Genomic DNA, 21,517 nt, shown 5'->3' on the forward strand with positions numbered 1-21,517 from the left:
GTGGTTATCCTAGCTAGGACACTCACGTGTGACGCTTCCATCTGTGGGCCCACGAGACCATCGTCGATACATGCATGCATCACTTTGACCTACATCAGGAGAGGTTAATTAATTTCACCATCGATGAGGATTCTTTTGGGTTGTACATATGACGGCAAGAGCATATAGTATGCGGTGAAGAGGGGGGAAGGGGACCATCATATGTAGTATGCTTCATGAACCTCGCTCTATGTGGGTGCATGATTTATGGTTTTTGAGGCACGTGACACATCAAAGTTGTGCATTTTTGGTATTCAACATATATATGTTTGATCCACATGTAAAGCGGTGGTGGTTGTCCTCTCGCACCCACTTAAACGGTTATCAGCGATATCGATGCTTTCCATCTATGGCCCGCTTGGTCCATCACTACTTTTTGCCTGAACAACACAAGAAAGGTTAATTTGACTTAGAAGGGGATTATTGTTTTCTATAGGATGAATATATTGTAATAACACACTTAAGACCTTATTTTGCTAACACCTACGCTTATTCTGCTAACACCTACGAACCACACACGTAGCTACACACTAACGATGACAGAACTGCACTGAACAAAACCCCTACCCCCACTATCGCCCCCTCCCCACTCCCCTCACCGAATCCTATCGTCCCCTCCCAACTCCCCTCTTCCCTGCTCCACGACCCACGCCGCACCACCTCCACATCCCACCCTGCCACCGCACCACCTCCCTCCCCCGTGCCGCCGGACCCCCTCCCTCCCTGCACCGCCGCACCTCCTCCCACGCGCGCCATCGCACCACCTCCCGCCCCGCACCACCGCAGCAGCTCCTCCTGCCGGCCACCGCTGCTACCTACTAGCACGGGGAGGGAGTGCTCCGCCAGGCTTCCGTCGGCGAGATGGGGTGTAGGAGGTGCATCCACCTCCGTATAGCACTTCGGCGCATGGATCCAGTCGTCGCCCTATCAGATCCAGCCGGCCATGTTCCCCTGCAGCCGAGGGATTTCGAGCGGCCGCCCCCAGCCCCAGCGCCGCCGAGGGCAGCCGTAATCTCCCGACACGGTGGCCTCCCTGTCCCCGTTCCGTGCGGATCCAGTGAGTCCCGCAACCGGCGCCCCCAACCCCAGAATCCTTGCCGCGGCGCCGCCCTGGAGGCGTTGCAGGCGCTGCGCCCTGCTTCCCCCTGTGACTCTCCGAGGCTGGATGGAGCGGGAGGAGCTCCACCTTGCGTCTCCCGGGTAGATCCATCACCGGTAAGGCTAAGCCATGGCCACCCCTCCTCCTCCTCCCCTCCTACCCCATGCCCCCTTCTCCATCTCACCCACCACCATGATGTGCAGGCACCAGGAGGCCACCTACCTTCCTCTCTCGATCTTCTCTGCAGCCGAGCACAAGGAGCGCCTCCCAGTGAGCACGGGCTTCGGCCGTGGGATCTCAACCCTCCCTCTGTCATGGATCCTCGCTGGGGCAGCATGGTAATGCAGTCCGGCATGCGCGCGCGTGCAGCACGATTGTGTTGGCGAGGCAGCTCGTGTAATTCCTTCAGCTAGTGGAGCGTTGACCTTTAGTTCAGAAAGAAAATGTTCAGATTTTGCCGATGCAGTGCGGTGTGAAATTCAAATGTGTGTATGCTGGCGTCAACGAGCCTCCGGAAGTAGCTCTCTGCTCAACTTGTTGCGGTTCCCTGGCGGCGGGAGGGAAGTGCACTGCTATAGGGTGCTCTCCTTTACGGGGGCAGGCGGTCAGCCGCTGCGGTGCAGCTCAAAAACATGTGCCAGACGGTTCGGTGCTTTGGCCAGGATGGCGACGAGTGCTGCTCCGGGTCAACGCCATTGTGCCTCCTTCTGCCGAGTGCAGTACTCACCTCACCGCGCTGTAGTCCGTATTTCCAGTGCATGCAGCTCGCAACCCGCCAATGTACCGTCTAGCAAAAATTCTGCAGTGCACTTGCCCATGAGAAGTTCACTTCTTTTTCTAATGCACTTTGTTTCGTTTGTGGCTCTCGTAAACATGCATAGAAGAAAAGTAAAAAAAATTAAGTGCAGCTCACTTGTTTCATTGCTGTAGTGATCTTCTATCTCCGAGCGGTTCACTATGTTGCCATGTGCAAAAACAAAATGGAAGAAAACAAATTGGAAAAGGTTGATTTTTTTAATGCAGCTCACTCTGTTGTTTGTGTGCAGTAGAAAGAAAATTGGAAAAGAACAATTGATGCAGTACACTCACCTCGTCCCTGCAGTGCATACTCATTGATAAAAAGCATTACGGAGGCGATAAAAGAAAAATAATGTGGTTCACTTTTCATAGTATTGAGGTTCACCAACGCTCGACATGAAGTGCACTCCACCTCGTTTGGAAAAATTTACGTCCCACAAAAAAATAAATCATGAAGTGTACTTGCCTGTCCGATGAAGTGGGAGTTTTAGTCTAAAGAAGTGCACTGCATCTCGTTTGGTAAATTTACGTCCCACAAAAAAGAAATCATGCAGTGCACTTGTCTGTCCAATGAAGTGCGGTTTTTAGTCTAAATAAGTGCGGTCTTCCGTCTGATGCAGTACGGCCCGTTTACGATAGTCTCGAGGTTCACTTTTCATAGTCTTGCGGTTCACCAACACTCGACATGAAGTGCACCCCACCTCATTTAGGAAATTTTACGTCCCACAAAAAAGAAATCATGTAGTGCACTTGTTTTTCGATGAAGTGCACTTTTTAGTCTAAAGAAGTGTGTTTTTCTTTCTGATGCAGTACATACGACGATTTTGGTGTCGCGAAAAAACAGTGTCCGCATTTCGTTAAAATCAAAATTGCTCCTAAATCGTAAGGAATCAGAGAGAGTGTTCTATATAAAAAAGTTGCGCCTCATTGATATCTTTCCAACGGCGTATAACTTGGATCATTTCGACCAGCGGTTTGTAAAAATTTCGCGAAAAACGGCCGCTGCCGCTCGTCGTCAGCCGCACAATTTAAAACATTAACTAAAAACCGTAAGGAATCTCAAAAACATTTTAACACATGAAAGTTGCGCCTCATCCGTAGCTTTTCAACGGCGTATCATACGCCTCATTGCGACAAACGATTAGAAAACTGGAGCGAAAACAGTACCGCAAATTTGAAAAAAAATTGAAAAACAGAATTCCGCGATTTAGTAATTTTGAAATTGCTCTTAAACCGTAACGAATTAGAGAAAATAGTAGATATGAAAAAGATGCGCCCCGACGATATCTTTCCAATGGTGTATCATTTGCTTCATTCTGGCGAGCGGTTTAGAGAAATCACGAAAAAAGGCTCGCTGCCACTTGTCATGGGCCGCACCATTTTCAAAACTGCTCTTAAACCGTGTGGAATCTCGAAAAGTGTTCAACATGTCGAAGTAGCACCTAATCCATAGCTATTCAACGGTATATTACACACCCGTTTTGACTAATTGTTCAAAAATTAGAGCAAATAAGGTAAAGAAAACACAGAGTGCAATCTTTTGCGACGGAAAGTTCACTTGTATGAGTACTGCAGCACACTTGGTTCCACGCTGTAAAATTACATCGGTATGTATGTAATTTTCCGTAACGCTTGACTCGAAGCTACCCCATGTTCCTGTCCACCCCACTTCCCCATCCCTTTCTCTTTCCTGAGTAAAAAAAAGGTTGCGACGATTCGCGTCTATCGACAACGAACAACACGGGTGACGGCGGCGTGGTGCTCGGCGAATTGGGGCGGCCTGCCTGGTGGAGCGCTGTGCTGCTCGCCGGGTGGTCTCGACCTAGGGTGGTTGTTCAGCGAATTGGGGCGGCCTGGTGTGCGGCGTCTGCCTAGGTCTAGTGCGGCGCTGTCCGCGAAGCTGTGGCAGGCAATTGCGTCGGCAGTACTGTTGTTTGGATTGAAATTTGGTTTGGTGCACGAGGGGAGGTGAGCAACCCCAATTCTAGTGATTTCCATTTCAAAATTCCAATTAGCTTCCACTTAATTAAGTTGCCCTTTGTCATGTTCTTCCCAAGTAGATAGTTTGATCTCTGATTAGTACCTGGTTCGCTCAATAAAACTAGGAAGAAGAATCTGGTAGGTCATGTTACTTAGCTTTTGACGAGTGGTTCAGATACTAGATTTTCTATGTTGTTGGAGTTATCTCGAGGCGATGTTGGGTTTTATTTTGCACGTCTTGATGGATGTTGGGAGTCGTTGCCGAGAGTACGCAGGAATACGATCATTTGTTTGTTCAAATTGGGAAACCTAACAAGATACAGAAGCAACCAATGAAATTTCAGTTAAAGAAAGCTGTATCAGCTCACCTTGGTCTTTTCTGCTCAGTTCATCACTAAACTCCTTTATTCTTCCATGCTGCTCGCTGGCACTTGGTATATTATGCTAAGCAGTTCTTGTAAGAGCTGGTACTCAGAAGACTGTTGCTTTTGTTAAAGCAGGGATCGAGGCTTTTGTCAAAAAAGGTTATTTTCATTTTACAGTATAAGCTTCCTTGTGTTTGTATTCTTGTACTTAACACTATTTGACTGCATTTTCTCAGGAATACTCCATTTTTTCACGGTGGTGGGTGGTCGTCGATCGCAGTAGGCTTACCAGTCGTGCAACATCTCTTGTAGTCCTCGTGGCCAGGTTACATTGACCGTTGGCTTGCTTGTTGATGTGGTCTGCATCTCCTCCCAGCAAGACGGTCGTCAAGCAGGCCTTAGCCGCTGGAGCTCTCAAGTATAGCCCTCTCTCCATAAATTCGCAGGAGTATGTGTCTAATTATCCTCCCAATATGGTTTGATTTAGCAAAGAAGTATAGTAATTGAATTTAATAGATCATGTCCCAACAGGCATAGGCTAACTAGGTATTTCAGTTTCAATTTTTATCTCCTCCCCCAATTTGTTAGTATTAGTTATAGCTGTCCTACAAGCTAAATACTCAAGACCGTAATATCTTTTTGCCCAGTTGGTACATAGATCGTGTCATTATTAGTTTACTTTTTGCCCAGCATGTCCATGGTTGATGGTAGAGTGTCCACCACTGTCACATAGAATGCACATCTTGCCCAAAAAATTTGCTTTCTCAAAAGATGAAGCTCTTCAATTATGAAACTGAAAAGACTTAGTGACTTAATTTTCTGCCGAAAAGTCTCAATCTTTATTGATGTAATGCCCCGAGACCGACGCTCCAGATGCCTTTCCTGTTTTGCGTGTCAGCTCTGTTATTTATTTGTTTGTTGCATTTCATCATAGCATCATGCACATTGCATCTGCATGTTTTCATAAAGTTTGCATCCGTTCGTAGTTGCCGCGTCCCTCCTCGCCTCCGTTGACCTTTCTCAGTCTAGCCGTTCTTTTGTGGTCCGGCCGTTTGGCCCTTTCTGCACAGTGCACTGACCCCCTCGTGCGTGTCCGAAACTTCCCCGAACCCGACCCGGATTGTGTTACCGGTGGGTCCGGATCGTCTCCTAACATCTATAAAACATCTCCGTTTTCTTATTTAGACTCCCTACCTATTTATTCTCGACCGCCCGATTACGATCGGACGGACCGAGTTAACCCCTACCCTAATTCCCTACCTATATACACCGCCTAACCCTAAATTCTAGGGACTTGTCCCATCCTCCGCCGCCGCCAGCCGACAGCCTCCCTCCAACCTCGGGATCTCCTCCCGATCCAACTGCTCCTCTCTTTCCGCGCCTAGCCATCCCCTCGATCCATCCATCCAGTCGATCCAGCCACCTCCTCGATTTGCAAACCCAGCCAACCAGAGCCAGCACCCCACTCGATCCACCTCGCCGGTGCCTCCTCCTCCAACTCCGATCGGGAGAGGAGCTCCCGATCTGAACCTTCCTTGCGCCTACGGTTCAGCGCGCCCGCGCCCAAGCTCCTCCCCTGCCCCGAGCCGCATCTGCAGTTCTCCTCCTCAAGCAGCGCATCCCCGAGCGAGGAGTGCTCGATCTGCTCGTGCTAGAGCACCTCCATGGAGCCGAGGAGCTCCTGCACCTTGCCTCCTCCGCCTTCATCGAACTCGCCACCGGCACCTCCATCCTCGACGGCCTCACCACCATCTCCGGTGAGCCTCGTCGCTCATCCTCGTCCCGCTCCTCTCCTCCCCTGTCTCTCCCTTCCTCCCCGTGCTTCCCTCTGTTCCTCACATCTCTCTCTCTCTTACATGCCCATGGACAGGAGACTGAAGCCCAAGCCACCGGCGGCCTTCCTCGCGCCTGGATCTGGAGTTGCCGCCCCGGATCGACCTGTCCCGCGCCCGTCGTCGCCTGGCGCCGCCAAGTCCCGCTCCTGCCTCTGTTCGAGAGGAGGCTGCAGTTGCGCAGCCGCGTTGACAACTCCTCTGCTTCGGCTCGTCCCGTGTCGCCATCCACGTCCCCGCGCGGCCCGGTCCGTCTCGGCCTACCTCTCCACCGCCTGGGCCTTGGCCCATGGTGAGCAGCCTAGCCGCCCAGCAGTTTTGGCCCATGTAGTGTTTTTTCTTCATGTCTGCGATTTTAGCATTATCCAGAGAACTGCAGTTTTACAGAAAAACCGTCAAACATCATGCATATAATAACTCTTTAACAGTGCATCATATGTAAAAACATTATATATATGAAAAATGCTTAGATTTCTGTCTAGTTTCATGTTATGCTATTTTCATCCATATTAAAATGTTTAAACTTGCTGTTTGTTTAATTTTGCATAAATGCCATGCTAAAATGTTTTATTTCATAACTAAATAACCGTAGCTCAGATTTAAATGTTCTTTATATGTAAATGGGGTAGAAAAATGCATAGATTAACATGGTGCACTTTGTTTGCTGATTAACATCATTAAAATATGGTTTAGGGCAGAACAGTACCAATTCCAAAATATGCATATGAGGATTTTCCGGAATTGTTGTTTGTTGTTCCGGCCTCATTTAAACTTGCCTAAATAGTTAGTTTACTTATACTTCACTCCTTGCCATGTTTAATGACATTGAATATTGTTGGGTACATAAACGAGAGCGAACTAAATAACTTGAATGTGGTGTCTCGTCAATATGCAAGTCGTTGCATATTGAGCTCCACTTAATTTGTAGTGTTGTTTGTGCACTTTGCCATGCCTCACTAAACCGGACATGCATCATACTTGATTGTGCATCATGCCATGTTCATGTGATGGTTGTTTACCATGTTGTTTGCTTCTTTTCGGTGTTGCTCTTCGGGTTAGTTCCAGTAACGTCGCGTTTGTGAGGATTCGTTCGACTTCATCCGTTGGTCTTCTGCATGGACCCGTTCTTCTTCCTTGCGGGATCTCAGGCAAGATGACCATACCCTCGAAATCACTTGTATCTTTGCTTTGCTAGTTGTTCGCTCTATCGCTATGCTGCGCTACCTACCACTTGCTATATCATGCCTCCCATATTGCCATGTCAAGCCTCTAACCATCCTTTCCTAGCAAACCGTTGTTTGGCTAAGTTACCGCTTTTACTCAGCCCTTCTTATAGCGTTGCTAGTTGCAGGTGATGTTGAGGTTGGTTCCATGTTGGAACATGGATATTTTGAAATATCACAATATCTCTTATTTAATTAATGCATCTATATATTTGGTAAAGGGTGGAAGGCTCGGCCTTATGCCTGGTGTTTTGTTCCACTCTTGCCGCCCTAGTTTCCGTCATACCGGTATTATGTTCCTTGATTTTGCGTTTCTTACGCGGTTGGGTGATTTATGGGACCCTCTTGACAGTTCGCCTTGATAAAACTCCTCCAGCAAGGCCCAACCTTGGTTTTACCATTTGTCACCTAAGCCTTTTTTTCCCTTGGGTTTTCGCGAGCCCGAGGGTCATCTTTATTTAACCCCCCGGGCCAGTGCTCCTTCGAGTGTTGGTCCGAACCGAGCAGCCTGCGGGGCCACCTCGGGGAAACTTGAGGCCTGGTTTTACTCGTAGCTTGACTTATCCGGTGTGCCTTGAGAACGAGATATGTGCAGCTCCTATCGGGATTTGTCGGCGCATCGGGCGGCTTTGCTGGTCTTGTTTTACCATTGTCGAGATTTCTTGTAAATCGGGATTCCGAGACTGATCGGGTCTTCCCGGGAGAAGGTTTATCCTTCGTTGACCGTGAGAGCTTATAATGGGCTAAGTTGGGACACACCTGCAGGGTATTATCTTTCGAAAGCCGTGCCCGTGGTTATGAGGCAGATGGGAATTTGTTAATGTCCGATTATAGAGAACTTGACACTTGACTTATTTAAAATACATCAACCGTGTGTGTAGCCGTGATGGTCTCTTTTTGGCGGAGTCCGGGAAGTGAACACGGTTTGAGTTATGCATGAACGTAAGTAGTTTCAGGATCACTTCTTGATCATTTCTAGCTTCGCGCCCGTTGCGATGCTCCTTTTCTCGCTCTTATTTGCGTATGTTAGCCACCATATATGCTTAGTGCTTGCTGCAGCTCTACCTCATTGCCCCATCCTTCCTACAAGCTTAAATAGTCTTGATCTCGCGGGTGTGAGATTGCTGAGTCCTCGTGACTCACAGATTCTACCAAAACAGTTGCAGGTGCCGACGATACCCGTGCAGATGACGCAACCGAGCTCAAGTGGGAGTTCGACGAGGAACGTGGTCGTTACTATGTTTCGTTTCCGGATGATCAGTAGTGGAGCCCAGTTGGAACGATCGGGGATCTAGCATTTGGGGTTATCTTATTTTCATTTGGATTTGACCGTAGTCGGTCTATGTGTGGATTTTGGATGATTTATGAATTAATTTATGTATTGTGTGAAGTGGCGATTGTAAGCCAACTCTCGTTATCCCAATCTTGTTCATTACATGAGATTGTGTGAAGATGACCCTTCTTGCGACAATACCTATAATGCGGTTATGCCTCTAAGTCGTGTCTCGACACGTGGGAGATATATCCGCATCGTGGGCGTTACAAGTTGGTAATCAGAGCCATCCCCGACTTAGGAGCCCCTGCTTGATCGAATCGCTGGCGTTGTTGAGTCTAGAACAAAAATGTTTTGAGTCTTAGGATTATATATATCGGAGAGTAGGATTCTTTTTACTCCTCAGTCCCTTCGTCGCTCTGGTGAGGCCTCCTGACGCAGATGTTTTGACTTTCCTCTCCTCAAATTTCACTAAAAAAAATTAGGATCACGCGGGTATCTTGGAATCGTTCCGATGGTTTTGTGACGAGAACATTGTTCTTGGTGCCTCCTGACATTTAGGGGTTGTGGCAGTGTCCCGGGGAATTGAGCTCCGAGGTGTTGTCGTCACAATTTTATCGTTGCAGTTCTGGAATACCTGAGTTTCGCCGACATCGAAAATCTCTTTTATGCAGTTATTGGTGAGATCACCTCGACGCCACCCAGTACTGGGGCGGGAGTTCGGGAGTATTGCCATAACTCGTATAACGGATGCTTTTCGAAGGTTGAGGTAAATGATTTTCGAAGATTTCTTGGTTATGTGTTGAAGGATGGATACAGCTGGATCTAGGTATTGTTAGTTTGGGTGAGATATATTGTGTCCCCTGTATCCCCAACACCTGATTGCATAACCAGAAAGTTTCGGGAGTTTATAAGTGGGAATTCAAGTAGCTTCTAGGATATCTTTCCGACAGATGCATGATATGAGATTGGGGTTCAACGTCTAGTGGTTCGCCTTTCCACGGTTGGTTTTACAGTGGTTTCGTAGTGTCTTAAAGAGTCCTTGGCTATGCCGACTCGGGGACGCTTCGTATGTCATGTGCACTGCCTTGTACATGATGGTGCTGTGCGATCGAGCCCGTGTGGGCCCCATCACGAAAACTTCGGGCGAAATCTCTATCATGTTTGTTCCGGCTTATTTCGCAAGCCAAATCCTTTGTTTTGTTTTAAGTTGTGGTATTAGAGTTGCTTCGAAGTCAAATGTGGATTCCATACCTTTTCTAAGTGGTGTTCTCATATTCCAATGCAGATACTAATCCTTCTTGATCATCGAGATTGCCATCTTAACTCTATTTCCAACCGGTGCATTTCTCTTCGAGATGATCCCATCATTCTCCCCATCCGCAAGATCAATTATAAGTTTTCTCAACGGTGTTTATTCCATCTGCCCCAAGTTGCCTTTGTTTTCCCGCCCTCCCACCCTCTTTCTTCAAGGACTCAGATTTCTTAATCATGTATCCATCTTATGGATGTGAAGTTTCTCCATTCTTTTCCATCAATGTTCTAATCCGCTGATTCTCAGGAAGATACTAACGGAGCTTCAAGTTCATCATTCTCTTTTCTTCTCCGGTGGATTCAATTCAAGCTTTGTTGATCTTATCCTTTCCTCGTTTCAAATGTTTTCTCATGCCGGTGCATCTCTTAATCATTCCCCGCTTGCTATTTATTTGTTCCGGTGTACTGAAGATATTGCAGGAGATTCGTGTTTTCATTCCTAATCCGTTCAAGCTATTTCGAGTTTGTTATCTCATTCAAGCCATTTAATTCAACCAGTGCAATCTCTCTTTTAAATCGTTCAACGGTGTTTCTTTTGAGTGGGCCCTAACCCACAGGTCTTTTCCCAGGATCTTACCCGACTCTTCTAATTTTCCCGGAGCTATTCCAAATTCTTTTCGAAGTTTGACGTAAGAATGGGTGATCATCAGTCATATGTCTTTCTCCAAGATCTTTCAAATTCTTTTCATCGTTGGTCCAACCTTTCTAATTTTCATTCTGGAGTGCCTCAACAATTCATGGTGGTGTTTCTCATCGTCATTCTCGGATTTTGAAGACCGAAGAAGAGTTTCCTTAAATCTTGTCCATTCTCTTGAAGATGTGTGGTTCTAACTTGTTGCCATCCTCTCATAATTGTTTTTGACTGCGAGAATTCTTTTCACCCATCCGAAGCAATTCGGGAGTCTTTTCAGTTTGATTCTCTGGAACTCATCATCTCAGAATTATTCATTCTCAACTTTCAGATCTCATTCTCCAAATCTTACCGGTGCATCGTTCAAATATCCGCTAATTAGTTCATGATCTCTTCGTTCTTATGTATCTAAATTCTCTAAAGTATCTTCATTCTTTTTATAATTCTTCCCGGTGAATTGTGCCTTTGCTATTTTCATTTTCAGTTCTTACGGTGGTTCGTTCAAAGATTCCTCTTCCTTTGTTACCGTATCAATTCATTCATTCTTCCCAAATCCTACCGGTGGTTCGTTGAAGACCTTCCCAAGTTGAGCAATATCTCTCTTCAATCCTTTTTCAACGAGAATAAGTAGTATGCCAAATCCGTTGCTTGTCATCAATCTAATTTGGTGAAGGATACGCATAACATAATTCTTGTTCTTGTTTCATCCAAGTGATTAATTCCTTCTTCCGGAGTTCCAAGTTTTTTCCGCATTATCTCGTCGCGAAGCTCCATCTAAATCGTTGCAAGGCTTCACCTTGTGTTTTCAACTTCTCTCTCTTTCTATCATCCTTGTTTTACCGGAGTTCTTCATGGAAGGTTCACATGGTGGTTCGTTAAGGATTCTTTTCATTCTCCAATTGTTCTTCAAGATTTCTCTCGAAGTTATGATCCGTCAAGCCATACTTCAAAATAAACATGGTGCTCAACACATGTTTTGTTTTGAGGAGTTCAAGTATTCTTCCTCTTGCATTCCAAAGTGCAATTCTTTCTACAATATCTTTTGAGGTGGTGTTATGTCATTTTGACAGTTTCATTCATTTTTCATGATTCACATGTTGTCAGGAATGAGATATTTTAAATCCATCAATCTCTTCATTGGAGTTATCTTGGGTTATATTTCACCTAAAGCTTTCTTCAAGGATTGTTGCTATTTATGGTGCTTATAAATGACACAAGTTCTTCATTTATCCTCCGGTGAAATAAGTTTCTCGTCTCCTTGTTCATATCAAGCCAATCTATTGTTTCCGTTAGTGGCAGAATTTCACCTCATAGCTTTGAGAAGTTTTTCCATAAGTCCACTACAAGCTTATTCTTTTCGTTGTTGGTTTTCCAACAACTCCGTTCAATCCTACTTCGTAAGGATGCCCTTTAAAATTCATTTATGATAGGAGATGTTGGTTTCATTCTTCGTTCTATTCACTCCAACTATCTAACTATCATGCATTGTTTCCGGAGGCTTTGTGATGTTGCTCTCTTCACCCATCTCCTCGTTTTGTAAAGATCGTGTTCTTTTTCTTGCTTATCCATCTAACCGGAGTGTTGTGTTTTCATTCGAGCTCTCTCATCTTATCAAGTTTTGCCTCCTTCCTCAACCAGAGTGCGGTCTGAAATCTTTCTTACCCCTTGTGCCATTTTTTCAATAGTTCCGGAGGCAGTGTGTTATTGATTTCTCAAGTATCATCCCATCTTCGCAAGTTCATGTTAATTCCTTCCATTTTCAGTCGGAGTGTTGTCCAAATTATATCATTCTTAATCCTACTCTATCTTGTTTTAACCGGAGTGGCTTCAAAATCTATCTTGTCCCTAAGCTCTTGGTTCTCATCATGTTCTTTGTTCTTCTCTGCTAACGCAGTGTTTGCAATCTCGTTCACCTCCATTGTATTCTTTCTTTCGATTTGTTCAACCTCTCAAGGTTTGTGGGTTTCACTCGTTTGTCAAAGAAGCAACTTTGTTTTACCTATTCCTCCCCCGTTTTCCCTCCGGTGCCATCCTAGATCTCGGGACGAGATCCTCTTGTAGTGGTGGAGTGGTGTAACGCCCCGAGACCGACGCTCCAGATGCCTTTCCTGTTTTGCGTGTCAGCTCTGTTATTTATTTGTTTGTTGCATTTCATCATAGCATCATGCACATTGCATCTGCATGTTTTCATAAAGTTTGCATCCGTTCGTAGTTGCCGCGTCCCTCCTCGCCTCCGTTGACCTTTCTCAGTCTAGCCGTTCTTTTGTGGTCCGGCCGTTTGGCCCTTTCTGCACAGTGCACTGACCCCCTCGTGCGTGTCCGAAACTTCCCCGAACCCGACCCGGATTGTGTTACCGGTGGGTCCGGATCGTCTCCTAACATCTATAAAACATCTCCGTTTTCTTATTTAGACTCCCTACCTATTTATTCTCGACCGCCCGATTACGATCGGACGGACCGAGTTAACCCCTACCCTAATTCCCTACCTATATACACCGCCTAACCCTAAATTCTAGAGACTTATCCCATCCTCCGCCGCCGCCAGCCGACAGCCTCCCTCCAACCTCGGGATCTCCTCCCGATCCACCTGCTCCTCTCTTTCCGTGCCTAGCCATCCCCTCGATCCATCCATCCAGTCGATCCAGCCACCTCCTCGATTTGCAAACCCAGCCAACCAGAGCCAGCACCCCACTCGATCCACCTCGCCGGTGCCTCCTCCTCCAACTCCGATCGGGAGAGGAGCTCCCGATCTGAACCTTCCTTGCGCCTACGGTTCAGCGCGCCCGCGCCCAAGCTCCTCCCCTGCCCCGAGCCGCATCTGCAGTTCTCCTCCTCAAGCAGCGCATCCCCGAGCGAGGAGTGCTCGATCTGCTCGTGCTAGAGCACCTCCATGGAGCCGAGGAGCTCCTGCACCTTGCCTCCGCCGCCTTCATCGAACCTCGCTGCCGGCACCTCCATCCTCGACGGCCTCACCACCATCTCCGGTGAGCCTCGTCGCTCATCCTTGTCCCGCTCCTCTCCTCCCCTGTCTCTCCCTTCCTCCCCGTGCTTCCCTCTATTCCTCACATCTCTCTCTCTCTCTCTCTTACATGCCCATGGACAGGAGCCTGAAGCCCAAGCCACCGGCGGCCTACCTCGCGCCTGGATCTGGAGTTGCCGCCCCGGATCGACCTGTCCCGCGCCCGTCGTCGCCTGGCGCCGCCAAGTCCCGCTCCTGCCTCTGTTCGAGAGGAGGCTGCAGTCGCGCAGCCGCGTTGACCACTCCTCTGCTTCCGCTCGTCCCGCGTCGCCAGCCACGTCCCCGTGCGGCCCAGTCCGTCCCGGCCTACCTCTCCACCGCCTGGGCCTTGGCCCATGGTGAGCAGCCTAACCGCCCAACAGTTTTGGCCCACGTAGTGTTTTTTTTCATGTCTGCGATTTTAGCATTATCCAGAGAACTGCAGTTTTACAGAAAAACCCTCAAACATCATGCATATAATAACTCTTTAACAGTGCATCATATGTAAAAACATTATATATATGAAAAATGCTTAGATTTCTGTCTAGTTTCATGTTATGCTGTTTTCATCCATGTTAAAATGTTTAAACTTGCTGTTTGTTTAATTTTGCATAAATGCCATGCTAAAATGTTTTATTTCATAACTAAATAACCGTAGCTCAGATTTAAATGTTCTTTATATGTACATGGGGTAGAAAAATGTATAGATTAACATGGTGCACTTTGTTTGCTGATTAACATCATTAAAATATGGTTTAGGGCAGAACAGTACCAATTCCAAAATATGCATATGAGGATTTTCCGGAATTGTTGTTTGTTGTTCCGGCCTCATTTAAACTTGCCTAAATAGTTAGTTTACTTATACTTCACTCCTTGCCATGTTTAATGACATTGAATATTGTTGGGTACATAAACGAGAGCGAACTAAATAACTTGAATGTGGTGTCTCGTCAATATGCAAGTCGTTGCATATTGAGCTCCACTTAATTTGTAGTGTTGTTTGTGCACTTTGCCATGCCTCACTAAACCGGACATGCATCATACTTGATTGTGCATCATGCCATGTTCATGTGATGGTTGTTTACCATGTTGTTTGCTTCTTTTCGGTGTTGCTCTTCGGGTTAGTTCCAGTAACGTCGCGTTTGTGAGGATTCGTTCGACTTCATCCGTTGGTCTTCTGCATGGACCCGTTCTTCTTCCTTGCGGGATCTCAGGCAAGATGACCATACCCTCGAAATCACTTGTATCTTTGCTTTGCTAGTTGTTCGCTCTATCGCTATGCTGCGCTACCTACCACTTGCTATATCATGCCTCCCATATTGCCATGTCAAGCCTCTAACCATCCTTTCCTAGCAAACCGTTGTTTGGCTAAGTTACCGCTTTTACTCAGCCCTTCTTATAGCGTTGCTAGTTGCAGGTGAAGTTGAGGTTGGTTCCATGTTGGAACATGGATATTTTGGAATATCACAATATCTCTTATTTAATTAATGCATCTATATATTTGGTAAAGGGTGGAAGGCTCGGCCTTATGCCTGGTGTTTTGTTCCACTCTTGCCGCCCTAGTTTCCGTCATACCGGTATTATGTTCCTTGATTTTGCGTTTCTTACGCGGTTGGGTGATTTATGGACCCTCTTGACAGTTCGCCTTGATAAAACTCCTCCAGCAAGGCCCAACCTCGGTTTTACCATTTTCCACCTACGCCTTTTTTCCCCTTGGGTTTTCGCGAGCTCGAGGGTCATCTTTATTTAACCCCCCGGGCCAGTGCTCCTTAGAGTGTTGGTCCGAACCGAGCAGCCTGCGGGGCCACCTCGGGGAAACTCGAGGCCTGGTTTTTACTCGTAGCTTGACTTATCCGGTGTGCCCTGAGAACGAGATATGTGGAGCTCCTATCGTGATTTGTAGGCGCATCGGGCGGCTTTGCTGGTCTTGTTTTACCATTTTCGAGATGTCTTGTAAACCAGGATTCCGAGTCTGATCGGGTCTTCCCGGGAGAAGGTTTATCCTTCGTTGACCGTGAGAGCTTATAATGGGTTAAGTTGGGACACCCCTGCAGGGTATTATCTTTCGAAAGCCGTGCCCGCGGTTATGAGGCAGATGGGAATTTGTTAATGTCTGGTTGTAGAGAATTTGACACTTGACTTATTTAAAATACATCAACCGTGTGTGTAGCCATGATGGTCTCTTTTCGGCGGAGTCCGGGAAGTGAACACGGTTTGAGTTATGCATGAACGTAAGTAGTTTCAGGATCACTTCTTGATCATTTCTAGCTTCGCGCCCGTTGCGATGCTCCTTTTCTCGCTCTTATTTGCGTATGTTAGCCACCATATATGCTTAGTGCTTGCTGCAGCTCTACCTCATTACCCCATCCTTCCTACAAGCTTAAATAGTCTTGATCTCGCGGGTGTGAGATTGCTGAGTCCTCGTGACTCACAGATTCTACCAAAACAGTTGCAGGTGCCGACGATACCCGTGCAGATGACGCAACCAAGCTCAAGTGGGAGTTCGACGAGGAACGTGGTCGTTACTATGTTTCGTTTCCGGATGATCAGTAGTGGAGCCTAGTTGGGACGATCGGGGATCTAGCATTTGGGGTTATCTTATTTTCATTTGGATTTGACCGTAGTCGGTCTATGTGTGGATTTTGGATGATGTATGAATTAATGTATGTATTGTGTGAAGTGGCGATTGTAAGCCAACTCTCGTTATCCCATTCTTGTTCATTACATGGGATTGTGTGAAAATGACCCTTCTTGCGACAATACCTACAATGCGGTTATGCCTCTAAGTCGTGCCTCGACACGTGGGAGATATAGCCGCATCGTGGGCGTTACAATTGACTTGTGGCTTCTTGCTATGGTTGATTTTTGGCTGTTACTAGCTTGTTCAGATGTAGACTATTGGCTTGCGTTCCCTTCATACTGACTGAAGTTCCTGTTTACAAACTACCTTGTGTATGATATTATCTTCAAAAAAATTGCTATACAAATTTTGTCATGGATCTAAATTATCATGTAAAGCCTTGAAGCTCATATTCTTATAGAGTTATGTTCACTTTTGTTTAGGACGATAAATCAGAAGTTTAAGGTTCCTTTGTTCTTGGTCAGAATTCAGAAGTTTAATGATTATTACCATGAAGTAATTAAGCTTTTCATGTCAACTGGAGACAAAGAAACCTACATGCTTCTTATGGCTACACATGACAGAAAGACCTACCTCTAAAGATTGGAGGATGTTCGCCAATATTTACAGATTGACTATGGAAGAAATTTTTACATGAAGGAAAAGCTTCGCCTCTCTGTCTTGTTTCTCTGTTTACTTTTGATTCATACCTGTAGCCAGCATGTTCATGTGATTTTACTGAAATTGGTACATCCAAACTTCGCTTGTTATAACTTAGGTTTTAAATCTTTTTTTCAGATTATGGTAGTAAATCCTCAGTCTACCTTCAAGTGTGATATATTCTTGTTTGTTGGTGGCCTCTACCTTCAAGTGAATGACAACAAATGTATGAGGGATAGAGAGAAATGAGTTTTCTGGAATATGTCTCCGTATTTTAGTGTATGGTGGGTACAAGTAGTGGTAGATTCAAAATTTAGACCTTTTACCAATAATCCGTAGCAAAATTTACGACTGCTGAGAAGAGAGGTGAACCTAAAGGCTTCAGTGCTATTCTTAGGATACTATTTTGCTTCCAGGCCATGGATAAGAATGGTTCAGTCCATTGAGGGATTGTTGAACATGTGAGAAATTGTTAAGCTGCTTGAAGACCATGTTCAAATATGTGTTTTTTTTTAAGAACCATGTTCAAATATGTGTGAGGGTACCATCCGTTCCTTGAGGTTGTTGATTGTAACGTGTTCTTGATGATAGATATGTTGTTCGGTTCTTTCAGATATTAATGTTGTCATCTCAATCAGCTCCGACCATCGGTTGGGCTTTTGGACTGTTACCATCACTGTAATGCAAATAGGAATTACACTTAGACCAATTTATAGGAACGCAGTCTTGTTGTACAAAAAAAGTCAGGCACGCCTCGTACTCACTGTAAAATTACAACAACGTTATTAATATTTTATAGTGTTATTTTGATGTGCTGCACGGGTTCCTCACATGCAGGGTGTAATTTGTTGGCATGCAGAAAGTAATATTACCCGAATACCTTTTGCTTTTCGTATTGGAGACCGGTTCCTTCTTCAGGTCGTAACCTTACCTCAAGTGCTCTTGTTTTCTTATGTTTTAAAGGTGTGGTCGTGGGAGATGGCTGGGGTGAGGAATAAGAATTCCTCACCCAGGGTGACACACACACACACACACACACACACACACACACACACACACACACACACACACACACACACACACACACACACACACACACACACACACACACATATATATATAGACACACACACATCTGGGCTATTCTGTTTCGCGTAACAGAATATTATTCTGTTACCCTACTTGAACTGACGTAGTTTATAGGTTGGACTGACGTGGTTTTCTACTTGAACTGACTTCCTGCGTGTACGACGGGCAGAAACAGGGGATGCAGCGTGGAGCTTCCGGGCGTTCTCCGGCGCGGTGCCGCGGGCCATTCGTTGCCAGAGGAGACATGTAAGGGGTTCCGCACGTGCGCGCGCTCACCTGGTCGTGTTTTGTGATCTGGAGTCACCGGAGGTGATGGCGTGGGCATTTGGCGGCGGACGTGTTTTGGGCGTTGGTGTTTACCGTGGTGTTCGTAGGCCTCATTCTACGTCCTGTTTGTTGTTTTGGATGTGATAATTATCGGTATGTTAGAGTTTTTGGAGATTAATTTCATCTGTAATTTCTGATTACAAGTTTTGGTGTTCTTGGTCGTTTTCCATGCCCGCCATGCAAATGTGTTCTTCTTTTTCTGTTGTTTTACTTTCGAATTGGCGTTGCAGGGAGAGATATGAGGATTGTATGAAAAGATTTGTGTTGTCAATTTTGCTTCTTTGAGTTGTTTACCCCTGATTCCCATGTTATTTTGTCGTCGGCGGAGGTGGTGTATGGCGGCTGATTGTAGCCTGCGATTTCTTGTAATTTGGTCAAACTGTGTAATTAAGTTGCGTGTTTTTCAGTGTTGTTTGAATTGCTGCCGTATGTGTAGTTGGACTGCTCCATGTCAAAGTTGTCTTACTGTGCGTTGACATCGGAATAAGTATTTTCTACTGGCTACCTACCGATACCTCTGCACTTTGAGTATAAAGCCCGAGCCCTCTGTCGCTTTCATTCTACCAGCTGCAACCAAAGAAAAGCGAGATGGATCCTGAGCTGGGAGAGGTCACAAAGGAGGAGGGGGATGCCGTCGATGTGAGGGCTGCAGTAGCTGAGCAAAGGAGGAGGAGGAGGCACAGACACAGGCAGATGGCACGACGTGCTGCCGAGGAGGAACTGGAGGCAGACTTCAACAGATGGCTTGCGCGCGAGGTGATGGATACTTGCAACTCCAATGAATTGGAGCTTCTTTTCCCAGAGGGCAGGGGAAGGAACCATATTCAGATCATCAGTTGGGCTAGGGCGAGAGCAGCCACGACTCCACATCCATCCAGCAGGGCCAAATGGCGTCGTTTCTTTGATCGTTATGACTGAAGTAGTGAATATTATGTTTTCAAGATTTTGTTGTGAGGGAGCAGATGTTTGAATGACTAAATGAATTCAACTGTTTACCTCTGAATGTGTTGTTTTATCTGCATATGTTTGTCATGTGCACTTTGGAACTGCTGGTTTATCTGAGGTTGAACTGATTTGCGGTCAAATGTTGCATGACTTGTATGATAACTATTTCCTACCAGCTGGCTGCCCACCTGCCTATTTATTATTTTTATAATCTGCGAGTCTCCCTGGCTATAAACTCTATCCATCTATGTGTGGTGTGTGGCTCAGTCTCCCCCTCCTTTTTCTTCCTTCTTCCAGAATCAGATCTAGGTTCCTCCCTCTTCTCTCCGTTGTTTTCTTCCCTGTTCCTGTGTGTTCCATGGAGGATTGTTCATGCGGATGCCTGGCAAAGATGGCGCGCATAGCTGACGGCTGTGTGTACGAATCTGGTTTGGAGCTCACCCAGACTTAGCGCCGTGGGCAACTTTCTTGTCTGCTGTACAGCAACCATGGGTTTCGTGCACCCTATGTTTGTCGCTTGACGGTTGGGGACTTGAAGGAATCATGGGTATGTATTTCTATTTGTTTTGTTTTCTACTTTTTTGGAGGTCTCTTTTTGAATCCCATGGACTGAATCTGTAGTTTACTTTTATCAATAGTTTGTCTATATTTTTTAGTTGGTTTTGTCAGAATTTAACGGTAGGGATTTTTGTGTGTATTTGTTCATTACTTAATAGTATTTTATCCATTTTTGTATAATCCTTGATCCGTTTTTTGTCAGAAGTTTTTACTGTAGGTGTATTGATATGTATATTTCTTCAGTTTAGTCAGTTCATATGACTAGTTAGTTTGGTGTTATTGTTTTGGTTCAGATTTTTCTCTTTTCAGTTTGTTATGCAAACCGTTCCTAGATCTGTGTAAAAATTCAGTTATGTCAAGTGTTCACTTTGTTTTGTACTCCCATGCCCATTTGCAGAAAATGTCACCCAGGATCAGGATTGTTGCTCCTAGTTCTGGGATACTGAAGATGGAGACTTCAGACAAAAATGGGTATCTGTTGATGGAAGTTGCCTACTACATCGACTTTGATGGTTGCATCAACCTAACTACTGGGTGGAAGGAGTTTGTGGCAGAGTCTGGATTTGAGGATGGTGATGTGGTTATGGTTATGTTCTCCAGGGAAGATGACTCTCTCACGTTCAGAATTTATGTGCTGTAGGTTTTAATGTGGCAACTGACGCCGGTTGTGAGATTTGTGTGTGTTTGATTATGTTGCAATATTTTTTCTTTAAAACATTTGCATGTGAGATGGTTGAATTCTATGGTATTACCAGATGGTTTGGAACAATTTATGTAATGCTTTTCCTATTGTTTTGCTCAAGTATAACTGTTTTATTTATATATTCTTTATATTTGTACTGGAACATTTTATAGTTGAACTGATGGGCATCCTTTGTTTTGACTGGGATATTTTCATGTACATAGCTAGCAGACGGAACTATACGCTGATGATGTTTGTAGAACCCCTTTTGGGTTTTGAGTTTGCTGAACTTACATGCTGTTAATGATAGTACTGAACTATTTTAGGTTGTCAATTACCAATCAAATTTGTTTGCTGTATAGCATTTTTTCTTACTTTTTTACATGAATTTTAGAGCACATTTTTTCTTTTTATAGTTGAATAATGATAGTTCTAGTAATTTTTAAAATTAAAATAATTTAATCTTTGCTGCATAATACTATTTTTTACTTGAACCTTATGAATTGTAGTAGTTGAACTTTTTATAAAATTGTTTCTAAAATTTTTATTTACAATCTTCTACGTTTGATTTTCTAAAAAAAAATATTTTTTATTTTTTTTAGTTCTTACCATTAACATGTGTTTGAACCTTTTACATTATTTGTTTTGAACTGATTTCTTGTGAGGTTTTTTTTAAATTATCTGCATTTTTTTTTTGTCGTGTGTGATCGGCTGGAATTTTGTAATGGGGCGAACTACTGTGTTGGGCCATCCGCCTGAGTCGTTGTTTTCGGCCCAGATAGCTCGTCTGCGCGGCTGTGCAGCGCGGCATGCGTGTGCGCTATGGGTTTAGTCCCACCTCGCTAGTCGAGGGGGCTCTAGACCTGTTTATAAGCGCAGCCGAGGCTCACCGGTCGAAGTCATCTGAATACATACCTGAGCGCTTATACATGGCGCTCGCTCTCTCTCATGACCTGTGGGCCCTCGACGGCTGCCTTGCATTGTGCGGATTACTAGGGATTCGCCCACGGGCTCGAGTTCAAGTATCTAGCATCTTCAGAGCCTGCGCCGGTCCTTGGGCGGTCAATTTTTTTTGTTTGTTTGA

The 21,517-nt window shown here is 45.4% G+C and overlaps 2 long non-coding RNA genes across 9 annotated transcripts; both read left to right on the top strand.

Moving 5' to 3' along the window:
- Positions 1 to 722: 722 nt before the first annotated feature.
- LOC109755838 (uncharacterized) lies at positions 723 to 2,045 on the top strand. The gene is made up of 2 exons (XR_002231087.4): positions 723 to 1,254; positions 1,342 to 2,045. It is a non-coding gene; the product is annotated as an uncharacterized lncRNA (long non-coding RNA).
- A 1,544-nt stretch (positions 2,046 to 3,589) lies between these two features.
- LOC109755829 (uncharacterized) lies at positions 3,590 to 17,578 on the top strand. 8 transcript variants are annotated; one of them, XR_005764298.2, is made up of 4 exons: positions 3,590 to 3,904; positions 4,369 to 4,440; positions 4,518 to 4,699; positions 16,971 to 17,578. It is a non-coding gene; the product is annotated as an uncharacterized lncRNA (long non-coding RNA). The 8 variants fall into 8 exon arrangements; XR_005764295.2 differs by having other exon boundaries at positions 4,518 to 4,729; positions 16,971 to 17,577; XR_012188934.1 differs by lacking the exon at positions 16,971 to 17,578 and adding an exon at positions 16,002 to 16,263.
- The last annotated feature ends 3,939 nt before the right edge of the window (positions 17,579 to 21,517 follow it).

This window comes from Aegilops tauschii, chromosome 7 (genome assembly GCF_002575655.3).
Source record: "Aegilops tauschii subsp. strangulata cultivar AL8/78 chromosome 7, Aet v6.0, whole genome shotgun sequence".
Classification (NCBI taxonomy): domain Eukaryota; kingdom Viridiplantae; phylum Streptophyta; class Magnoliopsida; order Poales; family Poaceae; genus Aegilops; species Aegilops tauschii.